This window comes from Sarcophilus harrisii, chromosome 3 (genome assembly GCF_902635505.1).
Source record: "Sarcophilus harrisii chromosome 3, mSarHar1.11, whole genome shotgun sequence".
Taxonomy (NCBI): Eukaryota; Metazoa; Chordata; class Mammalia; order Dasyuromorphia; family Dasyuridae; genus Sarcophilus; species Sarcophilus harrisii.
In genome coordinates, this window is record NC_045428.1 from 584,657,070 (window position 1) to 584,680,237 (window position 23,168).

A 23,168-nucleotide genomic window follows, 5' to 3' on the forward strand; every position below is an offset into this window, starting at 1 on the left:
AGGCCAATTTCTTCACCAGTAAAATGAAGGCTCTGGGTTGAAGCCCTTCTCAGGCTTCTCATTTCTATAAGTCTGTAAGTCCAAGTCCAGGTCTTAGCCAACCTGCTTTCAAGGGCCAGCTCTGTCTTGGGATCCTGATGGGGTGGGCCATTTCAATTCATAATGCCTCAGTTTCCTCATCTATAATATGGAAATGGGCAATATCCCAGTTACCCTACCATAATTATAGCTTTAGGAAACTTAAAAAAAAATGCCTATATATCTGATTCTCTGCCAACTCCCAAGACAGAGATCCTAAAACCAAAACAAGGTGTTCTGTCAGATCCTGCCCCTCTCTTCACAATCCCATCTGAACTTACTTTGTATTATCTTCTACAACTCTGTATTTATTTAGTTGGATACACCACCTATCAAATAAAATATAAGCTCTCTAAGGTTGCACGATGTCTAGCTCAATTAACTTTTTTTTAAATTAATTCTTACTATTATTGTTGTTCAGTCCTATCTGACTCTTTTTGATCCCATTTGGGGTTTGGGAGGCAAAGACAATAGAGTGGTTGGTTTGTCATTTCCTTCTCCAGCTCATTTGATAAAAGAAGAAACTGAGGCAAATAGAATTCACTGACTTATTCAGGGTCACATAGTAGTAAGTGTATGAGGCCGGATTGGAATTCAGCTTTTCCTGATGCCAAATCCCTCACTCTATCTGCTGTGCCATCTAGCTGTTGGGTTCCAGACAATGGGCAATGCTCTGGACTTTTCCCATTTACCAATGGAGTAAAACAAGGCTGTGCGCTTGCTTCCATGCTTCTTATCACCATGTTCTCAGCTACGTTGTCAAAGGCCTTCAATGAAGATAAACATGGAATCAAAGTCAGTTCCCGAGCTGATGGTAAGTTCTTCGATTTGAAAAGGCTACAAGCCAAAACTAAAGTGGAGGGAGTATTGGTCCATTGATTTTTTTGTTTGCAGATGATTGTTCACTCGATGCAAGCCTCCCAGGCAGAGAGGCAACAAAGTACAGATCAATTCTCTGATGCTTGTGCTAATTTTGGCCCCATAATTAACACCAAGAAAATCTACATATAATACATATATAGATATCTGTATAGATAATAAAAGTATTAATAGATACACATCATACACACAATACACATATGAATATGTGGATATATCCATGTATGCAGGTATACACATATAAATAATACATGTATATGTATATATACGTTATATACATATATTTATATATATATGCTATATACATATATATACTATATATACATACATGTACTATATAATACATATAGATTTATATACACATATGCACATATACATAATACATGTACAGATATACACATAATACATATATAGATAAATGTATGTATACACATATGCATATATTGATAATACATGGATAGATCTACACATAATACATATATAGATATATGCCTATATGTATGTGTATATACAATATAGATAATACATGTATAGGTAGATCTGTAATTATGTATAGATAATATCTGTATATATACATGCATGTATACAGATATTCACATATAAATAATACATCTATATTTAATTAAATCATATGAACAAACTTCTTTTACTGTGCCCCTTTCAGGCTAGCATCCTGGGGTGCTCTCCACCTTTACTAATTTAATTGATTGCACTGGTCAATAAAGCTCCATGCACTTTTTTTTGGGGGGGGGAGACAAAAAAACCTGGCTCCCTCAGAGCCCTCAGGAGTCACCTCCCCTTGGAGGTGAAGGAGGGAAGAAGCAGTCAAAGCAGGGGCTCTTGTCCCTCCTGGAAACAAACCTGCCCCAGTTAAAAGCACACACTTTTTCCCTGCCCTCTCAAACAATCATCAAACTGGAAAACAAGGCTGCCCGGCTTTCTCCTTTTCTGTTGGGGGAGGGAGGAGAAGGGACTCGTTTTCTCGGGCACTTAGCAGACAATCAGACAAATTCATCCGCACCTGATTGTCACCTCGGTCGGGGGTGGGGGTGCCAGTCGGCTCGGCCCAGCGGGCCGCCTTTCTCGGGCCCATCAAATGAGACAGACTCTGATGAATTGTCCCGGTGTTAATTTCCTCTCAGTATTCTTGCTGGCGGCTAATGGACAGCTCTCGCAGCCGAGGCTCACCGCTGGGCGTTTCAGCCAGCGCTGAGCTTTGGTAAACAGCAGAAATTAAAAAAAAAAAAATCCAATCTCCGCTCCGCTCCAGCTTTGAATCTCCTCTATCAAAAGCCCGGACACATCAGACAGAAACACATCAGCTTCGTTAGTCACAGTTCTGCCGTGAAGATCTCGGGGCGACGACGCCTCATTTATTCCCATCTGGCTGTTTATTGTATCTTTGAGCTCTTGGGGACACACAAACACCAGAAAGGGGGGTGGAGGGGAGGAAGCCACAGCCAAGGTAGGAAAGGAGAGAAAGGCTCTCCATCCCCCGGGACTGCTGAGCCCTCACCTGAAGTCCCTCTCCTGCCTAATGCGGTGATATCCAGGATGCTTTGCATTCAAACCCCAATTTCACTACCTAGTAACCTGTTAGACTTTGAGCAAATAATTTCCTCTCTCTGGGCCTTGGTTTCCCCATCTGTAAAATTACAGGTTGGAATTAAGATGATCTCTAAGATTCCTTTTAACCCTAAATTTCTCCCTGGTTCAGGGTCTTCTGGTAAGTTCTGCTTCATTGTCCTTCATTAACCTTCCAGAACTCTTACAGGGATGGCTCTGTGACAAGTTCAGTAATATGAAGTAAATATTTTAATTATGTCCTAATCAATGGAATATAAAAATATGGTGGCCACCGGCCCTGGAGTCAGGAAGATCTGAGTTCAAACACTCAGATCCTTAACACTTCCTAGCTTCCTAGTCACTTAACTCCAATTGCCTTAAACAACAACAACAACTCTCCAAAACAACAAATCTGGTTTTAGACACTAACTGTGTGATGCTGGGCAAGTCATTTCACCTGTTTGCCTCAATTTCCTCCTCTTTGACATAAGCCGGAGAATCACTCCAATAACTTTGAGAAGAAAATCCCAAATGGAGTCAGAAAGAACCAAAAGACTGAACAACAACAAAATCAATAGAATCACCAAAAATATTAGAATCAGAGAGACCTTAGGGGGCAGTGAGTCTAAACTGAATTCTCTCTACTCCATCAAGTGCAGGACTAGAAATCATGGGTAGCCATAACAAGTAGAACCCTGCTGTAGCAGTCTCATTTTACAGAAAAGGAAATCTGGGCAGGTAGACGGTAAGGAAATCCCCCCAGGATCACATACTGTCTGAGACCAGATATAGATTTATCTTCCAAACTCCAAATCCAGTGCTCTACCCACTGTACCAACTAACTAAACCTAGATCAGGATCTTGAAAGACAAGTAGTCCTACAGATCAGTTTCAGAGAGTCTAAATGACTTGTGTGAGGTCACAGAAATAACAAGCAAAGATGGAATTTAAACCCATTTCCTCTGATTCCCAAGTCAAGTGAACCAAAGTCCACTAGACTATGGTTAGGATGAGAAATTCAAGGTTATGAACAAAACACTGGGTACTGGGGAACTTTATCCTAGCTCGATCAATAGGTCAAGTCACAAACTTTCTGTGTCTGTCTCCTCCTATAAGATGGGAGATAACTCCTGACCTATTTTCCCAAGAGGGATGTTACCATGATCAAATCAAATAAGACGTGTAAAAGGCAAATGTTTTAATCACATCAAGAGAACCATAAAATCTTTTTGAATCAGGCAACCAGAGAGCATTGAGACTAAACTGTATCTACCCCTAAATTTTCTCTACTTCTCCCACAAGGGTATGATTTAGGCACAATGGGGAAACATTACAAAGAAAAAAATTTAGACCTGAGGTCAGGAAAAATCTCCTAGCAATTAGAGCTATCCAGACAATAGAATGGGTAATCTCTGAAGATAAATTCCTATATAATTTAGGAAGGTCTTTAAGAGGAGGCTTCATGGCAACTTGTTAGGAGGTAACAGAGAGGACAATCATATTTCAGAAATGGATGAGACTCATTAATCCATTCCAGATCTGAGAGTCAATAATTCTATAAATGAGGGGAAGGTAAAAGTGAATGGAATAAATGAATGAGGGAATGTAGTGACTGAATGAATTAATGAGTAAAGTGAAAAAAGAATGAAGAATGGAATAATAAAATGAAGAATTGGAGTAATTGAATGAATGAGCAAAGTTAAGTGAATAAAGTGAATGGTGCGAATGAATGAGAATGGAATGAATGAATGAAGTAAATGGATCAAGTGAATGAGGATTTCTTGAGGTTACTTAAAACCAGACTGATAAAATTCATCAGTCTATATTATTTCTGGACAAGCTTATTGTGCTTGTGATGCAGATAGGGGCACCTCTTCCAGAGAAGTCAATGCGATTTCACCAAGATTAAAGAGCCCATCACTGGAAACAAGTGAAACTCAAGAGTCCTGGCTCCCAGTTCATTGGACAGTCTGCTTCCAAACTTGGACTTTCCAGGAAAAACTTCCTAATGATGAGAGGTGTCCAAAAGTGGAATGACCTGCCTCAGTTCAAGAAGGCATGTTCCCCTGGAGGTCTTTAGGAAAAGATTGGATGGCTAGTGGTCCCATATAATACAGAAAGGATTCCTGTTCAAAGTCAATTTAGATTAAATAGTCACTGAAATCCCTTCAAATAAGTCAAAGATTCTTTCTGCAATTTTTGACATGGTTGTCTACCTCCTTCTGTTAGACGAGAGGTTCTGAACCTCTCATCTTCCTTTGATCATGGACCCCTTGGGGAGCATCCAGTGCTATGGACTTCTCCTTAAACTTATATTTTTAAATGCATTAAATATATCCGATTACAAAGGAAATAATTATAGTGAAATATTTATTAAAATATATTTAAAACAAGTTCACAGACCTCAGGTTAAAAGTGTCTAATGTAAAGCTACATTTCCCTTGTTATTTGTCCTTGGTCCATGACATAAGGGAGGTGATGTCATGACTTGAAAGTGAATTGGACCTTTAAATGAGGGAGGGCTGTACAAAGTTATCAGCATCACTCTCTCCTCTGGAGTCATCAAGGTCCAGTGGCAAGATACAGATCAGAGGAGGACCCCAGATATATTGGGGAACTTTGAACTTTTTAAGCTAAGGTGCTTCCCATGTTTCAGTTTTGCTGAAGCAACACCCATTCAGTAATTAAGGCCAGATAAGAAAGGAGGCCAAAAAAGGCAGAAGAAGAAGAAGAAAGAAGAAAGAAGAAGAAAGAAGAAGAAGAAGAAGAAGAAGAAGAAGAAGAAGAAGAAGAAGAAGAAGAAGAAGAAGAAGAAGAAGAAGAAGAAGAAGAAGAAGAAAGAAGAAGAAGAAAGAAGAAGAAGAAGAAAGAAGAAGAAAGAAGAAGAAGAAGAAGAAGAAGAAGAAGAAGAATCTGGAATGGGAACACCAAAATGGTGTTCTGATCAAAGAAATATAAATTTTCATTGCTGAAAACTCACAAGATACCTTGGAGTTTACAGGCTAGATTTCCTTTTTAAGGACAATGCTCCTGAAACACTTGGCCCTCACTAATTGGCCAACGATAGGTCCCCAGCCCAACCCTCATCTAGGGCAGCTTCCACTTGTTCTATCTATATCTTGCCACTTGAAGGTAAAAGTAATCTGAGTTACCTTAATTTAATTGCCACTGCTCTCTCTTAGCTTACTTTTATTTTGTATCCAATTATTTATGTAGTTGTTAATTGATTTTGGATTTCACATCTCCCTTGACAAAATATAAGATTCTTGAAGACTGTTTCCTTTCTGTTTCTGTATACCTAACACAGTTCCTGACCCAGATTAGAAGCTAAATAAATGGGTATTGATTGATTAATTAGCTCTCTGATTCCCTTTGCTGGCTATCAGTTTGCTTTTGTCTACTAGGGGTGAGCATTACCCAGTGCCCTGTCTTGGATCTTCTCCTCCTCCTCTCTCCACACTCTCTCCTTTCATGACTTCCCCCATTCCCATGGATTCAACAATAGTTCTATACAAGTCACTTTCTTATCTTCACAGCTGGACCTCATCTCTCTCCATCTCCAGTCTTGTGCTACCAAACCCTTGTGGGGCATCTTTGCCTGTTTGTCCCATAAGCATTTCAAACTCAACATGTCCAAATTAAGGAATGATTTTTCTCCCTGATCCTCCTTCCCTATTTCTATCAAAGGCACCACCAGTCACTCAACTAGACAACCCTAGACTCATCCTCAACTTCTTACTTGCCTTCATTCTGCATAGCCAATGTCCCTTTGGGCCTGTCCCTTTCTCTTCCATCCGAACAGCTTTAATTTGTATTCTCAGCACTTCTTCCATGAACTATTGCAATAACTACCGGATTAGTCTCCCTGCTTCTAGTCTTTCTGTTCTCCAATCCATATAACTGTTGAATAGTTATACCTGAAACAAAGATCATACAAAGCCTAGAGAACAATACAAAATTCTTTGGCTGCCCTTTAGAGCCCCCTGCAATCTGTCTGGGGCAGTTAAATAGTATCATGGTGGATGGAGTGCCAACCTGAAGGCAGAAAGATTCATCTTCCTGAGTTCGAATCTGGCTTCCGACACCTGGGCAAGTCACTTCACCCTGTCTGCCTCAGTTTCCTTATCTGTCAAATGAGTTGGAGAAGGAAATGCAAACCACCCAAGTATCTCTGCCAAGAAAACCCTAAATGGGGTCAGGAAGAGTTGAACACAATTGAATAACAACAATTTGCCTCCCACTCTCCCTTCCATACTTTTGTTCATAATACTCCCTTTCAGGTTGCCATTAGATTGACTTGCTAGCTGTTCCCATGCATATCATTCCATCTCTTACCTCTGTGACTGCATTAGTTGTGCCCAAGCCAACCTTATAGCCACTTCTTAGTTCCTTTCAAAGCCTGAACCAGCCCCCTTCCAAATGGTTCCTTTTTGTATTCCCCAAGTTTTAGTAGCTGCCTCCTACTTGAAGCTCTTTTGTCTTATTTTGTATATATTACACAGTATATATTTCCATCAACTAGTCAGTAAACATTTATAAGCACCTATTATGTGCCAGGAACTGTCCTAAGTTCTGAGGATACAAAGAAAGGGGCAAAAGACATTCAGGGAGCTCCCACTCAAATGAGGGAGACAACACACAAACCAAATAAACATATCTCAAGCTATGTACAAGATAAAAAGGAAATCATTAATAGAGGGAAAGCACTGGAATTAAGAAGACTTCCGGTAGAAAGTGGGACATGTTGGGAATTTAAGAGAGTAGAGGGAGATTAGTACTAAGGAGGAAGAGTCTTCCAGATAGTGTGATCCAGGGAACAATAAACGCTCTTTACATTCTCTCAGTTTTCTTATCTAAAAATGGGTATAATATCTGTCATATCCACCAGCCTCAGGGGTTCTTATGAGTCTCAAATGAAACCAGAGGATCATTGTATAAAGCTAGAAAAGGGCTCAGAGGCCACTTAGTCCAACCCTCTCATTTTCCAGATAAGGAAATCCAAGAAGAGTGACTGGTCCAGAGTCACAAGGAGGATTTGAACTTTTCCCATAATTACCTAAAGCTCTTTGAAAACCTCAAAGCATTATATCAAAATCAGTTTTCACACTATATTATTGGTTGACCACTCCCTCACTCCCCTACCCCAGGAAAACGTAAACTCCTTGAGGGGGTGATAAATGTTTTTTTTTTTGTTTTGTTTTTTTCCTTTGTATTCTTAGCATCTAAAATTGTGTCTTTTGTGCTGTTGTTTCCAGTCATATCCCATTCTTCTTGATCTATTTGGAATTTTCTGGACAGAGATCCTGACATGGTTTGCCATTTCTTTCTCCAGCTTATTTCATAGATGAGGAAACTGAAATGATGAAGTGACTTGCCCAGGAAGTATCTGAGGCTGAATCTGAACTCAGGTCTTCCTGCCTCAAGCTTGGTACTGTATCCACCCAGCTACCCTGTCTGAAGCCTAGTAATAAATACTTAGCGAATTAAACTGAACCCACTGAGACCCATGATCCAAGCCCACATTTACTCACCTGGAACCCTGAGCTGGAGGGGGAGAGGGAGGCTAGTATTGCTTTCAGAAACATTTACACACCACCACCCTTTCCGGTCTCCTAGGCATCCCTGAGACAGGCCCAAATAAGATCTCTAATCAGATGTCCCAGCAGCTAATTGTAAAACACAGCAAATGACTTAAATTACCATGCCTCTAATTGCAGTGTCTGAGCGTCCACTTGCCTGGCATTATCTAAATCCCATAAATTACTGGAGCTTAAAGCCTCCAATACTTCCCCCTGACTTCTCCAAGTTCTGGGAAACCTGGAGAGTTCAAATCAGATTGAGAGGAATCAAATGGAACCTGGCCTTAAAGAAAAAGTGAATGTCAAATGAGTCTTTCTCTCTAAAATGCTCATTTCTGGAGACTCACCAACAAAAGGTAGGAAATAGTTCAAGGAAAAACTTCTCCCCCGATAGCTTGCTAGCTTTCTGTCTCTAGGAAGGCAGAGGAAAAGATGTGTTTAGGCAAAGGAGAGAGACAGAAAGACAGACAGAGACACAGAAAGACAGAGACAGAAAGAAAGATGGAGAGGAGGAGAGTGTAGGAAGAGAGAGAGACAAAGACAGACAGTAGAAAAAGAAATAGAGAAGAGGAAAGGAGAGGAGAGAAGAGAAAACACGAGAAGAGCAAGGAAGAGAGAGAAAAAGAGAAAGAGAGAAGAGATGAGGAGAGAAAAGAGAAGGGAAGAAAAAGTGAGAGACAGAGAGAGACAGAAACATAGAGAGAGATAGACATAGAGATAGAGAGGGAATGACAGAGAGACAGGCAGAAATAGAGAGATAGAAACAGAGAAAGAGAGAGTGAGAGACAGAGAAATGGAGTGACATACAGAGAGAGAGAGAGAGAGAGAGAGAGAGAGAGAGAGAGAGAGAGAGAGAGAACGGGCTTTTATAAAGAGACTTCTCAGGGACACAGCTTTCCCTCTACCCCTTCCCTTGGGACCCTGCTGGGCTCTCAGCTGGCACTGCCCACAGTCTTGGCAGTCACTTAGGCAGTGAGCTGACCCAGGGCATGGAGGTAAGTCACTGAGCCAGGGCTCCCTGATCCTGAGGGTGGTTCCCACAGGAATCAGGTTAAACCAGGGTTTAGCTACTGATGGTCCCGGGATCTGATAACCTGGGTTTATTAACTGATCCAGCAGAGAACAAGAACAAACCCGGAGTTCATATTGTGCCTCTCACGGGGGGATCATTTACTGGGCTTGCCCCGTGTGACCCTGGACAAGTCATTTCTCCCTGCCTCCCTCAGTTTCCTTGTCTGTCAAATGAGGGAGAAAGAAATGCAAACTGCTCCAAGATCTCTGCCAAGAAAACCCCAAATATGGGACACAGAGTCGGACGTGACTGAACAACAAAATAAAGGATTGCAACTAACTGGCCTCTGAGTCCCATTGTAGCTCTTAATCTATAAAGCTAGGCATCTACTATGTGCCCTGCAGGTTCTGTGCCAAGAGGGAGAGAGTTACAGACTCAGAGGATTAGAGATGGCTTCTAAGGTGGCTTCTAAACTGAGGGCTATAAGAAGCCATTCGGCGAGGCAGAAGACACCAGGAGGCCGCCTGAGGCCTGGGACCTGGTGGGGGGGAGAGGGAGGGATAGAATGTTACGTGAGAGAAACGGCAAACAGCCCGGGGCTTTGCCCCGGCCTTTCTCCTCCTTTCCCCACCTTTTCTTCCCCCCAGCCTCATAGCCCGGAAGTTTAAACCAGTTTAGACAGGAGACTGCCTTTTGAAAGACAAACAAAAAGAGGGCCGGGGCTTTGATGGAGGCTGGGAGGGATAATGGAGGGTGGAGACAGTCTCCGCTTCAGGTGGTGGGTCTCCTTCCGCGAACAGGGTGGAGAAAGAGTCTGAGCCAAGAGGCCCCGGGCTAACCTGCCTCGAATCCCGCCTCGAGGGGGATGGAAGGAGCCGCGGGGTCAGACAGTGCCGCGGGGCTGCCAGGCTTGGGAATCTGCCCAGAAGCCTTTGCTCGGGAACCTCCCGACTGTCTCCCCGTCCAGATTCCCAAACAAAGGGAATTCGGGTCTTGTCGGCGGGCGCTTTTGTCCAGTTCCTAGAATTGCTGGCTAAGCGGGGAGGGGGAATTGGGGAGGGGGAGGGGGGCTCCCTTCTGGGCAGCGGTTTACTGTTTCTTGGGGAACGACGCTAACTAAGCGGGCTCGGGAAGCAGGCCTTGGGTGGACAGACGGGGCCGGCGTGATGGGGGAGCTCCCGAAGGCCCGGCTTCAGTCTGGCCTCTGACAGCCAGCAGCGGGGCGGGGGGGGGGGGGGGGACTCTGGGCAGCCCCCTCAGCCTCAGGTGCTCCCAGCAGCTTTCTGAGACTCCCAGTGACCGAAAGTGCCGCAGATCTGCCCTAAGGCGGGGCAGAGAAAGTTCCTCCGCCAGCGACATCTGACGGTGGGTCCAGGGAGGAGGAGGAGGGTCCGGAACGCTGCAGCTGACTTCTCTGCTGGAGAATCGTCTTACTTGTTAAACCTGAGGGTGAGCTCTTTACTGGAACGTCAAGGCACCAGTGGGCTGCGGTCTTGAGTACTGGCCCTCAGTTTCCCCTTAATTAGAATGGGGTGTGAGCAAGGGGAGGGTTGACTATATTCTTGAAGGCCCTTCCCAGCTCTGACATTCTATATTCTAGGGGCTCTCCCACCTCTGACATTCTCTAAGTCCATTCCCAGCTCTGACATCATCCCCTGTTCTAAGATCCCTCCTAGCTCTGACATTACTAGTCTAAGCTCCCTCCCAGCTCTGACATTCTGGATTCTAAGACCCTCTCAGTTCTGACATCCCCTATTCTAAGACCCCTCCCACCTCTGATATTCTATATTCTAGGGACTCCTCCACCTCTGACATTCTCTAAGTCCATTGCCAGCTCTGACATCATCCCCTGTTTTAAGATCCCTCCTAGCTCTGATATACCCTGTTCTAACCTCCTTCCCAGCTCTGACATTCTACAAGTATCTAATTCTGGCCCTAGCACATTTTCTTTCCATCTCCCACTGTATAACTCTCCTATTCTAATCCTCTGGCCTCCTAGCAGACTCACTCTGGGACTTTTTCTTCTAGATCAACTCCCCGAAGTCCTTTTTTTAATCCTATAAGGCAAACAAGGAAGCAGCCATGAGGAGACTGAGTTCATCAGGGGCTTTCGTGTTTCCCCCAGGTGGGAAGGAAGAGATGATCAGACATTTATTTGACAGAGAACTTGGCAGCGGCAAGAGAACAAATTTCCATTCTAGCACTGGATGCCAGAAAGTCCCACCCCCACCTCCATTTCCTGGTGTATGTGTATTAATTTTTATTATTGGAGCCGATGGAGGGAGGGCAGTGAGTGGGACAACTCCTGAATCTTAGAGAACTGGTTTTGAACTGGTCAAGTTTAAGAAGTCCTATGTGGTTGCTCTGGTCCCAACCCTGCCCGAGCGCCTCTTGTCCTTTTGTCCTGGTCTAGATTTTTCTGGCTCCTTCCTTGGAGGTGATTATGAAATAGTATCAACCCTCTCCTAGAAGATAACAAAAGTGGGTTCAAGGTCAAGCTAGAGCAAGCCTAGGATGAGTTTTATAAACTCTAACTCACTACTAAACTCTGCTCTTCCATTTACCCACGTCATGTCCTTGGGAACCATCCTGGATTTCTACTCCTTCATCTAAAAGAAGAGAAATCTGTAAACTATGAGAGAATCTAAGAGTCTTTCCAGATTTGAAAGGATGAAATATCAGAGCCAGGAGGGTCCTTAGAACATGGAATATCAGAGCTGGGAGGGAGCTTAGACTAGTAATGTCAGAGCTAGGAGGGATCTTAGAACAGGGGATGATTTTCCAATGGAGCAGTAATGAACTGAACCAGCTACTCCCAGAGAAAGAACTCTGGGAGATGACTAAAAACCATTACATTGAATTCCCAATCCCTATATTTATGCCCACCTGCATTTTTGATTTCCTTCACAAGCTAATTGTACAATATTTCAGAGTCTGATTCTTTTTCTACAGCAAAATAACGTTTTGGTCATGTATACTTATTGTGTATCTAATTTATATTTTAATATATTTAACATCCTGCCATCTAGGGGAGGGGGTGGGGGGGTAAGAGGTGAAAAATTGCAACAAGAGGTTTGGCAGTTGTTAATGCTGTAAAGTTACCCATGCATATATCCTGTAAATAAAAGGCTATTAAATAAAAATAAATAAATAAATAAAAGAGAGAAAAAAAAAAAAAAAGAACAGGGGATGATGTCAGAGCTGGGAATGGACTTAGAGAATGTCAGAGGTGGGAGAGCCCCTAGAATATACAATGTCAGAGCTGGGAAGGGCCTTCAAGAGCATAGTCAACCCTCCCCCTGCTCACACCCCATTTCTACTTTAAGGGAAACTGAGGGTCAGTGCTCAAGACCGCAGCCCACTGGTACCTTGATGTTCCAGTAAGGAGCTCACCCTCAGGTATATAACAAGCCTCAATTCTCCGGCAGAGAAGTCAGCTGCAGCGTTCAGGACCCTCTTCTTCCTCCCTGGACCCGCCCCTCAGATTTCGCTGGGACTTTCGGAGGAACTTTCTCTGTCCCACTTAGGGCAGATCTTCCCTTTGCTATCCAGCTCCTTTTCCAAGTCACCTTTTTCAACTGCAATTTCCGATGTAAAATGCAGTAACTGGGCAGCTCAAATGAGATAATATTTATAAAGTTCCTTGGAAACCTTGAAGTGTTATGTACATGAGATTATTGTTGTTACCCTGCCCCTCGGCTTATCCAACCCTTGGGATGCCTTCCATGGCTGCCCTGGCTCAGTTCCGTTGCTGCCGGCCACAGTCCTCCAGCCCCTTTCAATCACAACCCAGCAGACATTTGTTTTGCACAGCAAAAGCTGGTGCTGAGTTCCGAAACGGGCAAAGACTCTGACCTTGACATCTTTTTAAAACCTTCATCTCTAGATTAGGATGTGAGAATTATCCCCTTTTGGCTGGAAGTCCATCTCTGCCAAAGAGCTTCCACAACATAAAATAAAACATAAGCAAGCTCGTAAATCATAGCTTTAGGAAACAATAGAAGTAAACACCCCATAAATTAGCAGGGCCACAGCAGAGCAGACACTTTCCAAGTTATAACTAGAGTAGGGCAAATATGCTGTACCAGAAGGCACGAAATTGTGAGAACTCTCAAATTTGAGAAAATTCTCTGAATTTCCAGTGCTCTAAAACTCTCAGAATCTGAGAATTGTCAGTTCTTCTCTTCTTTGGAGTAAACTCTGTCTCTCCTTCCCTCTTCCCATGCTGAGCCGCAGCTGGAGGTGCGCTGGAATCTCTGTCCCCTCCTCCCCATGGGGTAGCGTCCCACCACAAGACCTTGATTTTAAGGAAAATCAAATATTTCTTGTCCTGGGCACCACTTGTATGCTCACACAATTCCCAGATCACTTTTAAAAAAGGATTCTGCCCATTCTAGAAGGACCATAGATTTTGAGCTTGAAGAGAGGGACTTCAAGATCGGCCCCTTTAATTATTTCAGAAGCAGAAACTGAGGCACAAAGGGAAGTAATTTAGGATCAAAGAACACACCTGAAAGGGACCTCAGAAGTCCTGTTCTCCTTTTGCAAGAGGAAGAAACTGAGGTACAGAGATGAGAAGTGATTTAGAAGCCGAAAGGGACCTCAGATCTCAGGGGAGAGCCAGTCCTCCCATTTTACTGAGGGCCCATGTGATTTGCCAAAGATCACACAAGTAACATCAGAACTAGAATTTCTATCCAGCAAGATTGCTAGCTGGGCTTGGAATTGGAAAAACTCACCTTAATGAGTTCAAATCCAGCCACAGATACTTACTTATCCACAGATACTTGAGGAAGTCCCTTAACCCTGTTTGCCTCAGTTACCACATCTGTCAAATAAACTGGAGCAGGAAATGGCTGAAACCACTCCAGTTTCTTCCAAGAAAACCCCAAATGGAATCATGAAGAGTCAAACACAAGTGAAGAACAACAAAATCATGCTTCTGCCCTTCTTTGTATTCTCACTCCTACTACACATTAGTGTATATTGCTGGTGAACAGACATGGAAAGATTGTTTCTTCTTTTTTTTTAACTTGTATCCTTAGAGCTAAACATATGTCTGATCTATAAGTTCTTTAATAAATACTTATAGATTACTTTGATTACATTAAATTAAAAAAGATTTTGCACAATAGAGCCAAGATTAAAAAGGAAGTACAAAGCTGGAAAAAAATCTTTATAGTAAGTAGTTCTGATAAAGGTCTCATTTCTAAAATGTATAAAGAAAAAATATATAAAATATATAAAGAACTCATTTCTGAAATATATCAAGTTTATAAGAACACAAGTCATTCCCCAATTGATAAATGGTCAAAGGACATGAACAAGTTTCAGATGATGAAATTAAAGCCATCTACAGTCATATGAAAAAATGCTCTAAATCACTATTGATTACCAGAAATGCAACTCTAAGGTACCACCTCACACCTCTCAGATTGGATAGATAATGATAATGATAATTGTTGGAGGGGATTCAGAAAACCAGGATACTAATGAGTTGTTGGTGGAGCTGTGAAATGATTCTCCCATTCTGGAGAGAAATTTGGAAATATGCTCAAAGGCCTATAAAACTGCATACACTTTGAGCAGCAGCACCATTACTAGGTATGTATCCCAAGGAAATCATAAAGGAAGGAAAAGGACCAACATGTGCAAAAATGTTTATAACAGCTCTTTTTGTTGTAACAAAGAATTGGAAAATGAGTAGAAATGAGTAGATGCCCATCAATTTGGGGAATGGCTGAACAAGTTGTGATATATAAAGATAGTGGAACATGACTGTTTTATAAAAAATGATGAACAAGCTGATGTTAGAAAGGCCTGGAAAGATTTACTCAAACTGATACTGAGGAAAACAAACAGAACCAGGAATACATTGTACACAATAACTGCAAGAATGTGTGATTATCAAAACAATCCCAATAGACTTTGGACAAAAAATGCCATCTTTATCCAGAAAAAGAACAATGGAGACTGAACATAAATCAACCATTCTATGTCCACTTCTTTTTTTTTTTTTTAATTTCTCCCATGGTTTTTCCCTTTTACTCTAATTTTTCTCTCCCAACATGATTCCTAAAGCAATGTGTATTAAAAATAAATAATTTTTTTTAAATTGTGGGTGAGAATAAGGGAGAGAACCTAGAACTCAAAAATTTTAAATAAATAAATACCTGTGGATTAATTTATGGGTGTGGATGCCTATTAACACCTAGTTGAAGGGATTAAGGATTAGGGACTGAGAATAAGGATTGGGGATCATCCAAGAAGCAGGAAATTGAAGATGGGTGAATTGTTTGTTTAATTTGGAGTCTCTTCAATCAAAGCCACTCCTTTCAGTTGGGTCCATAAGAAAGGCATGGAGGGTAGAGGCAAAGTCAGTGAAATATATACCTAGAAGAGAGAGCTAAACAGTGACATTTGGAGAAAATCATTGACCTGACAGAAATAGAAGCTTTTCATTTTCAGCTCATTTCTGACCTCCTCCCCAAATCTCAGGAATCAAGCCACGTGACTCAGATAAAGGAGGGGAGATTTTCTAGAAAAGTATCATTCCAGGACCAATAAGTGGAGTAAGCCCAATTACATTTTCCAAATTTTCCCATTGCTCCTAATTCTGTCCTCCTTGAATGTAATCAATATCCTTCTCCCACTTCCCAAGTTCTCTTCTTCTTAAAGCATTTCCTTCCTACAACTTTATTTGTTCTTCAGTCTCCCATTGGGGGTTTTCTTGGCAAAGGTACTAGAATGGATTGCCATAAACTTCTCCAGCTCATTTTATAGATGTGAAAACTGAGGCAAACAGGGTGAAGGGACTTGGCCAGGGTCACCTGGCTAGTAAGTGTCTGAGCCTGGATTTGAACTCATCAAGCTGGCACTCTAAGCACTATGGCACCACCTAGCACCCCAATATGGCATAGTAGACTAGATAACCTTTTGGATTTGGAATCAAGAAGACCTATCCTGGATTAGGTCTCCAGTTTCCTCTTCTGCTATTCTGGAAATAAAAATGGTCCCCATTTTGAAGTCTAGTATTTATATATACCATAAAAATTTAGACTTGGAAGAAGCTGTATAAGTCATTAAACAACACCCCCCCCTCATTTGACAGATGAGGAAACCAAGGCCCCCAAACATAAGGTAGCTAGCCCAAAGTCATACATAGTATTATCAAAGATAGGATTTGCACCCAAGTTCTTTTTCTCTAAATGCAGCTGTTTTTTCCTAGCATGATGGAGTGTTTTGAGAACCTGATGAGATCATTACATGGAAAACATTTTGCAAACTTCAAAGGACTGTATAAAAATTGGTTCTTAGCATTTCCCAGGACGGTTTCTCTAATACCTAAAGGCAGCTATCATGCCCCATCCCCCTCCACCCTTATTCTCTCATCAGGAAGTTCTGGCTTTTCTTAATTCATCAGCTGCCAATCGCATTTATCAACTATTACAGGATCACAGAACCTGAATTGAGTTCAAAGACCGTGTAATCTAAACTAAATTTTAAGCCAAATTTTACAGATAAGGAAACTGAGCTCTCCCAAAAGGGAACTGATTTGTTACCGAGAGATCCTGGGACTCCCAGGGCTCTGTGCATGATACCATAATGGCTGTCCTCAGATCACACAGAGAGAGCTGGTGGGTGGCTGTTGGTCAGTGTTGGAGGGGTGGGAAGCATAAATGAAACCATGATTTCAATCAGCTTTATTTCATGATTCCGCTTCGCATTCTCTGCATTCTCGTCCAACTTGGCTGGTCTTTGTCCTTGGCATTTTCCTGCCCTCCCCCATCACTCTTTGCTCAAATTCTTCCTGATATTTGCAATAGATTCCACCCCCTCTCCATATTCCATATTCATCAGGTCAAGGTCGCCGAAAGTATTTGAGGCTGAATTTGAACTCAGTTCTTCCTAACTGCAGGCCCAGTTGTCCCTTCATTCCCAGGGAAAAAGTGTATGTGTTAGGTAAGAATATGTCTGTGTGTCTGTGTCTGTAGAAAGTAATTAAAATACATATAAAAGATGACACGGGAAGTACAATAGATGGATAGGGGGCCAGAGTCAGAAAGACCCTGGCTGGGTGACCTCCAGCAAATCCCCTCCCTCTGGAGGCCCCAGGCAATTTTCTGACTATAAATGGAAAAGCAGGTGCCAACCTGCATGGAGAGAGGGAGTTACCTCATCAAGAGATCTATGTACCAATGAAATCATATGAATAGTTCATCTACTAGTTTCAGCAGACTAAACCTCCAACCCTAATCTTTGCTGAAAGTTCCTGGAACTACACACGTGGTCCCATGATCCTTTCTGGATCTGGGCCAACATTCTATGGTATCTACCCCCCTTCTCTCCCTACCAACCCCCCCTAAAACAGGAATATGCTTTAAGATCCCTGGACAGCAGTTTAAGAGTTTGAACCAAGAGGGTGGGTGGAATCTTCCAATTCAGTTCAATTGCACAGTTAGGTCTTAGACATCAAAAACACTTAATAATAGAATATACATGTGTTAAGTGCATAGGATATGGCAGCTATGGGCATTCAGACCAACTCTCTCCTGAAGAAGTCAAAAGCACCTAAGCAAACTGGAGGCTTGGCCTCCTGGCTCTCTTCTTCATTTCTAAAGGCAACAGCCTGGTAGATTAAGAAAAAGAGATGAAAACTCCTTAAACAAAACACTTATTCTCCTAAAGCCTCAGTTTCCTCATCCATAAAATGGAAATCTTTCCTATTTGCACAATCTGCTCATCTCCAAGGATTATGTAAGGCAGCTGAGCTTGGAGTCAGGAAGATCTGAGTTCAAATTTGGCCAGGGCCAGTCACCCGTTTGCCTCAGTTTCCCCATCTGTAAAATAGGAATGATACTAGATCCTTGGCCTGGGCAAGTCACCTCTGGTTGCCTCCCCTTTCCTATCTGTAAAATGGGGATGATAACAAGTGCACCCACCTCTCATTATTGTCATGAAGATCAAATGAGATAATAATTGCAAATCATATATGATATATATTATAAATCTGGTACATAAATACTAGCTGCTATTATTATGAAGAAAGCTCAATCTTCAGATGCTCTGAAAATATAAGGGTTTTTTTTGTGTTTTGTTCGGGTTTTGTGTCTTTGCAGGCACAAATTCAAGGAGGATCATTTCGTAAAGCCTCACACTGGGGACAGTTATGGCGTGAAGTTCTGTCTTGGTTATTGGAATTCCAGTGAGAGCTTTCCCTGATCTGCTGGGATTTTGTAGCAGGAGGTGGAAGGGGCAGAATGTGGGTTTCTGACCCTGCTACAAATGTTCCTTCTTAATTCATCATCCCCACAGAGCTTGTCTCCTGTGTTCCGGATCCCAGAATCCAGCTGCCAATCCTCACCTCCAAACGTGAAGCAAGGAGAAGAGAGTCCAAGTCGCAGATGGCTCACTTACCGTGTGTGAGAGTGGCCATCCCAGCGCCCCCCTCTCTGGTCCTCACCATAAGCGGAGCTGGCCCAGATGGCCAATCCCACTGCCTCTCTAGAGTTATTATTCTCCTTTTTTGCTTGGTTAGTTATGGTTTGTTTGGGTTTGGACCTGAGTAGGGAACTCCAGAGGAGAAAATCCAGGCTAACCAGGGATGTGGGAAATTAAATGACTTGTGCAAAAAGACACAGTCAGTGTATGGCAAAGGCAAGAGGTGGATCAGGTCTTCCTGACTCCTAAATAAATACTGGATATCAGGTTGTCTGTCATCATCATTACCACCACCACCACCACCACCACCATCATCATCACCATCATCATCATCATCATCATTATCATCATCACCATCATCATCACCATCATCATCATTTCCCTAGCCTCCCGTTAAGCTAGGCAGGGCAGCTGTTTTCTAACTCTCACCTACAGTGAATGATTAGAATAACTTGTTAGACTAGAAAGCACTTTCCTTTTCCTTCCCAAGATAAAAATCAGCCTGGAAAAGGGCAGCTGGAGCCCCTGAACTTGAGGCACCGAGTCTGTACAAACACTAAGTTCCCAGGTCTCTCCCTCCCCAGCTGCCGCCTCTATTCCTCGCGCCCCAGCTGCGCCCTCCGAAGGGCCAGTACTGACTGAGCCCCAAGGCTGGCTCCAGGCCCCCCGAAGGGCTCTCGTAACCGACTGTAAACCAGGAGAAGCGCCTGGGGTTCAAGCCCCTGCAAACGCTGCTCTCCCCACCCCATCCTCCCCAAAGAGCCCCCGGGGCGCCCCGCCTGTCCTTGGAACAAGGGGGCCCAGCGGCCCGGGGGAGGTGCTGACCTACCCTGAGCAGCAGCTTGGCTAGAGGCGCCCAATTCCCAGGAAAAGGTCCGGCTGGTCCAGCCCGGCCGGCCCCACGCGGAGCTCTCCCCGACTGCCCTCGCTGAAAGTGCTCGGCTCCCCGGGGAGCCAGGACCAGGGGGCGGGCCCAAGGGAGCTCTCCAAAGGTGCCCCCCCCCGCCCCCCGCTCTGCCCCGCCCCGCCCAGCCCAGCCCTGGTTTGTATGGAGGCAGAGCTCTGGGAAACCTGTTCTCCAAGTTGGAAAGCGAAACATCTGCATGCTCCAGGAGCTCGGGGCCAGCCCTGCCCAACCCGGGGCCGGTTAGTGGAGGGCGGCCTGTCGTTTAATTACCCGCCATCAGAGAGAAAGATGGGGGGAGTCAGATTAATAATTAGCTCGTCCCGGGCTCCCTGGGGCTCTGGGCTCCCTCAAACACGGCCAAGGGGGCCAGGCCCTTCCCTGGGGCCTCCTGCGGTCCCTGACTCACGGGGAGCGCTCCAACTGCCTCTCCTATCTTACTGGCTCTGGGGAGCCCCGGGGGTTTTAGTCTGCCTGCCGGGACGCCCCCGCTGCTGGCGCCACTTGGATACTCCAGAGACCAGGAGCTGGACCCAAAAGTGGGCCCCCTCCCTTGGTCTATGGCTACTCCAGAGACCCGGAGCTGGACCCAAAGGTGGGCCCCCTCCCTTGGTCTATGGCTCCAAATCGGTCCTTACAGCAGCTCTCCGATCTCAGAGACTCTGGCAAGGTCAAAGCAAAGACCTTGTCCCTGTCCCCAGTTTTTACCCAGAGATTATTACCCCAAGGTCAAGTCGTCATCATTGTCACCATTTCTATGGCACGTTGTGATTTAGGAAGCATCTCACAAAAATTCTATTTCTTGGTTCTCACAACCAGAAGGTGAGAGATTCTTCCTCCCACCCCCCAGAAACTGCGACCCAGCAGTGGTTTGGCCAGAGCCACATAGCTGGGAAGGATTTGAAGCAGAATTCGATCTCAGAGCTTCCCAATTCCAAGTCCAGCTGGACCACTGCTTGTCTCAGCTCAAGTGCTCACAAGAGGACTGAAACCCAAGTTCGACAGCGAGCCCGCCACCTTGCTGCCTTCACTTCCACCTCCTGCCAAACTCCTGTCCTCATGCACACAAGCATGGAAACAGGGTGGCTGCTGATAAACAGGAAACAGGTTTGTGGAACAGTGGAAAAGCCAAGGATTGGGGAGCCAGGCATCGGACCCACTGTAACCTGAAGGGATACACTCTGCGGGCCTCAGTGTCCCCCTCTGGAAAAGGAGGGGAACGGAAGAGATAGTCTCTCAGGTTCCTTCCCACTTTGACTTCCTCTGCTGTAAGGCTCTTCCCAGCTCTGACATTTTCTGTTCTAAGATCCAAGTCCACATATCTCTCTCTCTGCCATTCTATGGGCCTTAACCCGGACCCCTCCAAAACTCTCAGCTCCCACAGTCAGAGCAGGGTTGATGCTCTCCCAAAAGGAAGGTGCCTGATGGAAGTGATCACAGAGGTGAGAAAATGTGCTCTCTCCCTTAGGCTTGCTCCAGGAGTTCCTGTAGAACTTCAGGGTTTCTCTGAGTCCCGGCTGGAGGACTCCCACCCTTCTGTGAATTACTCATTGCCCCAGCTAAGGGAAACAGCAGCCAGTGTTCTCTGGGCCTTGAATGTCAGCCTGCCAGCTGCCTCTGGTCAGTGGGCTGCCCTGCCCCCACTATGCCCCCCTCCCACTGTGCTCCCTCTGAGAGCACCTCAAATGCTCTGCTCACTACCCAAACTCAATGCCAACCGTCCCCTAAGCCAGGAGGACTCTGGGGCCAAGAAGGATTCAGGAATCATCGCCCTAAAGCTGCAGACTGGGAAAGCAGTTCAACTAATTCCCTGAGCTTGGCTCCCGTTCATGCTGGGACCTCCTCCAGAAAGAGGATCATAGAATCCATAGAACCTTGGAGAGCGATTTTATTAAGCACTTTCTGTATACTGAATATAAATGAGCTGCTTGGAGTTGATGGGAAGTTTGGATCATTTAGTGCAATCTGGCACCCAGTGCAAAACTCCTAACGTTGCTGACAAGCAGTTAGGCTTGCTTCTGAATGCACACTCACACAGCCTCTCTGTGTGAGCCTTTTTATTTCTGAAATCCCTGATGCAACGGCTTCTCCAACACACCGCCCAAACTGATGTTCCAACTTCACAGGCCTGAGCTGGATACCTTCAGCCTCTTACTTAAAGCAGGGGGGAGATAAGGAGGATTTGGAGAGGGACAGAAACAGAGACAGAGAGGCAGAAAGAAAGAGACAGAGACACAGACAGAGAGACTGAGACAAACACAGGTACACAGACAGTGACAGAGAGACAGAGGACAAAGACAGAGACAGAGACACAAAGAAAGAGAGGCAGGGAGACAGAGAGAGAGAGAGACACAGACACAAAGAAAGAGACAGAGTCAGAAGCAGAGACAGAGAGGCAGAAAGACAGAGAGACAGAGGTAGAGAGAGAAGAGAAAGAGAGACAAAGACAGAAAGACACACACACACACACACACACACAGGCAGACAGAGACAGACACAGAAGCAAAAAGAGTCAGAAACAGAGATAGAGAGGCAGAAAGAGAGACAGACAGAGACAGAAAGAGAGACAGACAGACAGAAAGACAGACAGACATACACACACAGAGAGAGACAGAGACAGAAATAAAAAGACAGAGAGAACCCTTAATGGCTCTTTATTACCCAAATGTAAACATTTCACATTTAAAGTCCTCTCCAATCTGGCTCCCATACGCATTTTCAGTTTTACTTCATTCTTTCCAATCAAATTGGATAAATGGCTCTACTCTTATAAGGATATTACATCTCTAGCCTCTGTAACTTATCAGAAACACATTTATTGACACCTTTTACAACTCCTGGGGCAAGTAGGTGGTATCCTAGACTTGAAGTCGGGAAGATCCACTTCAAACTCAGCTTCAAACATTTACTAGTTGGGTGAGCCTGGACAAGTGATTTCACCTTGTTTGTCTCAGTTTCCTCATCAGAAAAAGGAACTGGAGAAACAAAGGGTAAACCACTCTAGTATCTTTGCCAAGAAAATCCTCTACATGGTCCCGAAGAATCAGAAACGACTCAACAAGAATCATGACCACCACAAACACCATCTTATGCTAAGCAAAAATCTACTTCCCTCTAACTCCTACCCAGAAGTCTCTATTCTGCTCCATCTCCCTCATGACAGGTCTTCAGGTATATGAATATAGAATCATCTCCATCTCTCTCCAGAGTGTTTGCTTTTCAAGGGAAAGATTGCCTTTTACTGTGGAGGGACTTGGTACTCCAGTCACATCCAGTGATTTCACGTATAGAAAATCAATTAGGTTTCTCAAACAAACAAGATTTGGGAAGTCCTTTCACACATTCTCCAGATTTATTCAGTGAGTAGCCTTTCCTGGTAATGAACAGAGACAGACCAGTAGGTCTGGTTAACAAGCCCCTCTTAATGCTGCAGGCTGTGTTTCTTTACTGAGAAACAGGAGTTAATAAGGGAGAAGACCCTTGCTTAGAGAACAGGAGCTGATATCTTACCATCAAAAGCATAAGGGAGATTCAGAGCCTAGAAGCAAAATGTGATAACCTATCCTTAGTATATTCTGCATGGTTCACCCATAGCAGACTCCATTTTTATATATTTATTCTCAGATCTGTTTCTATATTTTAAAGCTTTCAAAATGACTAAGTAGCACCCACTCTAGGCTCACTCTCCTAATTCATAGTAAATTTGTTG

General features: G+C 44.0%; 1 protein-coding gene across 5 annotated transcripts in view; it reads right to left on the bottom strand.

Moving 5' to 3' along the window:
* Nucleotides 1-19,518, bottom strand: part of PLCH2 (phospholipase C eta 2) — a 334,059-nt gene extending 314,541 nt beyond the window's left edge. For all 5 annotated transcript variants that reach the window (XM_031962993.1, XM_031962998.1, XM_031962991.1 and 2 more), the window contains exon 1: nt 19,385-19,518. The gene's annotated coding sequence lies outside the window, so the exon portion shown is untranslated. The remainder of the gene's footprint in view (nt 1-19,384) is intronic.
* Nucleotides 19,519-23,168: the final 3,650 nt, after the last annotated feature.